This window comes from Schistocerca americana, unplaced genomic scaffold, assembly GCF_021461395.2.
Source record: "Schistocerca americana isolate TAMUIC-IGC-003095 unplaced genomic scaffold, iqSchAmer2.1 HiC_scaffold_977, whole genome shotgun sequence".
Lineage (NCBI taxonomy): Eukaryota > Metazoa > Arthropoda > Insecta > Orthoptera > Acrididae > Schistocerca > Schistocerca americana.
Window position 1 is genome coordinate 2,501 of NW_025726760.1, and position 2,500 is coordinate 5,000.

Below are 2,500 nucleotides of genomic sequence, written 5' to 3' on the forward strand. Positions count from 1 at the left end.
GTGAGGCGCACCTAGAGCGTACACGTTGGGACCCGAAAGATGGTGAACTATGCCTGGCCAGGACGAAGTCAGGGGAAACCCTGATGGAGGTCCGTAGCGATTCTGACGTGCAAATCGATCGTCGGAGCTGGGTATAGGGGCGAAAGACTAATCGAACCATCTAGTAGCTGGTTCCCTCCGAAGTTTCCCTCAGGATAGCTGGTGCTCGTACGAGTCTCATCCGGTAAAGCGAATGATTAGAGGCCTTGGGGCCGAAACGACCTCAACCTATTCTCAAACTTTAAATGGGTGAGATCTCCGGCTTGCTTGATATGCTGAAGCCGCGAGCAAACGACTCGGATCGGAGTGCCAAGTGGGCCACTTTTGGTAAGCAGAACTGGCGCTGTGGGATGAACCAAACGCCGAGTTAAGGCGCCCGAATCGACGCTCATGGGAAACCATGAAAGGCGTTGGTTGCTTAAGACAGCAGGACGGTGGCCATGGAAGTCGGAATCCGCTAAGGAGTGTGTAACAACTCACCTGCCGAAGCAACTAGCCCTGAAAATGGATGGCGCTGAAGCGTCGTGCCTATACTCGGCCGTCAGTCTGGCAGTCATGGCCGGTCCTTGCGGCCGGCCGCGAAGCCCTGACGAGTAGGAGGGTCGCGGCGGTGGGCGCAGAAGGGTCTGGGCGTGAGCCTGCCTGGAGCCGCCGTCGGTGCAGATCTTGGTGGTAGTAGCAAATACTCCAGCGAGGCCCTGGAGGGCTGACGCGGAGAAGGGTTTCGTGTGAACAGCCGTTGCACACGAGTCAGTCGATCCTAAGCCCTAGGAGAAATCCGATGTTGATGGGGGCCGTCATAGCATGATGCACTTTGTGCTGGCCCCCGTTGGGCGAAAGGGAATCCGGTTCCTATTCCGGAACCCGGCAGCGGAACCGATACAAGTCGGGCCCCTCTTTTAGAGATGCTCGTCGGGGTAACCCAAAAGGACCCGGAGACGCCGTCGGGAGATCGGGGAAGAGTTTTCTTTTCTGCATGAGCGTTCGAGTTCCCTGGAATCCTCTAGCAGGGAGATAGGGTTTGGAACGCGAAGAGCACCGCAGTTGCGGCGGTGTCCCGATCTTCCCCTCGGACCTTGAAAATCCGGGAGAGGGCCACGTGGAGGTGTCGCGCCGGTTCGTACCCATATCCGCAGCAGGTCTCCAAGGTGAAGAGCCTCTAGTCGATAGAATAATGTAGGTAAGGGAAGTCGGCAAATTGGATCCGTAACTTCGGGATAAGGATTGGCTCTGAGGATCGGGGCGTGTCGGGCTTGGTCGGGAAGTGGGTCAGCGCTAACGTGCCGGGCCTGGGCGAGGTGAGTGCCGTAGGGGTGCCGGTAAGTGCGGGCGTTTAGCGCGGGCGTGGTCTGCTCTCGCCGTTGGTTGGCCTCGTGCTGGCCGGCGGTGCAGGATGCGCGCGCCTGCGCGGCGTTCGCGCCCCGGTGCTTCAACCTGCGTGCAGGATCCGAGCTCGGTCCCGTGCCTTGGCCTCCCACGGATCTTCCTTGCTGCGAGGCCGCGTCCGCCTTAGCGTGCTCCTCCGGGGGCGCGCGGGTGCGCGGATTCTCTTCGGCCGCCATTCAACGATCAACTCAGAACTGGCACGGACTGGGGGAATCCGACTGTCTAATTAAAACAAAGCATTGCGATGGCCCTAGCGGGTGTTGACGCAATGTGATTTCTGCCCAGTGCTCTGAATGTCAACGTGAAGAAATTCAAGCAAGCGCGGGTAAACGGCGGGAGTAACTATTCGCCGGGAGTAACTATGACTCTCTTAAGGTGGCCAAGTGGCGGCGGTGTGGCTGCATCCGGACTTGGCTTTTCGAAGTGCGGTCTTGATGTAGTCGTGCTGCTGCTGCGAGGTGCCTTCCTTGGGTTATAGTTACAGGGAGAGTGATGCGCAATACATGGGCCTAGCCCTCTTAGCCTCTCCTCTCCTGCGGTCTTCTCCCCTTCTCGTGGGCCCGCTGACTTTAGCAGAGTGGAAGACCGCACCAGGGGCTTGGGGGGGTTACCAGCCCCCCCTCGCACTATCCCTTTTTTTAGTTAGGGGCAGTAACCAGAGAAAAAGTGGTGGCCCTTCCGCTGAAGGTGCCACCCCAACTCCCCCAGCACCTAGCCGGCCAACCGGCCGTGCCGAAAATCTTGTAACTTTTGCAGCTGTTTACGCCTGTAGTGAGTGCCACCGCAGCTTCACCACCAAAAACGGTCTCGGGGTCCATCGCCGCCGCCAACACCTTGCGGCCGCCAACGCGGAGATCGTCACGGAGAGGCATCGCGCGAGGTGGACGGAGGAAGAAGTCCTGTCGCTCGCCAAGGCAGAGGCCGAACTGTTCCTCGAGAGGGACGCCCGGTTCTTCTTTGTAAATCAAGAGCTCATCAGGATGTTCCCCGACCGAACGCTTGAGGCAATCAAGTGCCGACGGCGGCAAGCTGCCCACAAGCAGCTTGTTCGCCAATTCATGGAGGCGCTTGAGAT

At 59.0% G+C, this 2,500-nt stretch overlaps 1 pseudogene; it reads left to right on the forward strand.

Moving 5' to 3' along the window:
- The window catches only part of LOC124593263, a 7,980-nt pseudogene that overhangs the window by 1,101 nt on the left and 4,379 nt on the right, over positions 1–2,500 (forward strand).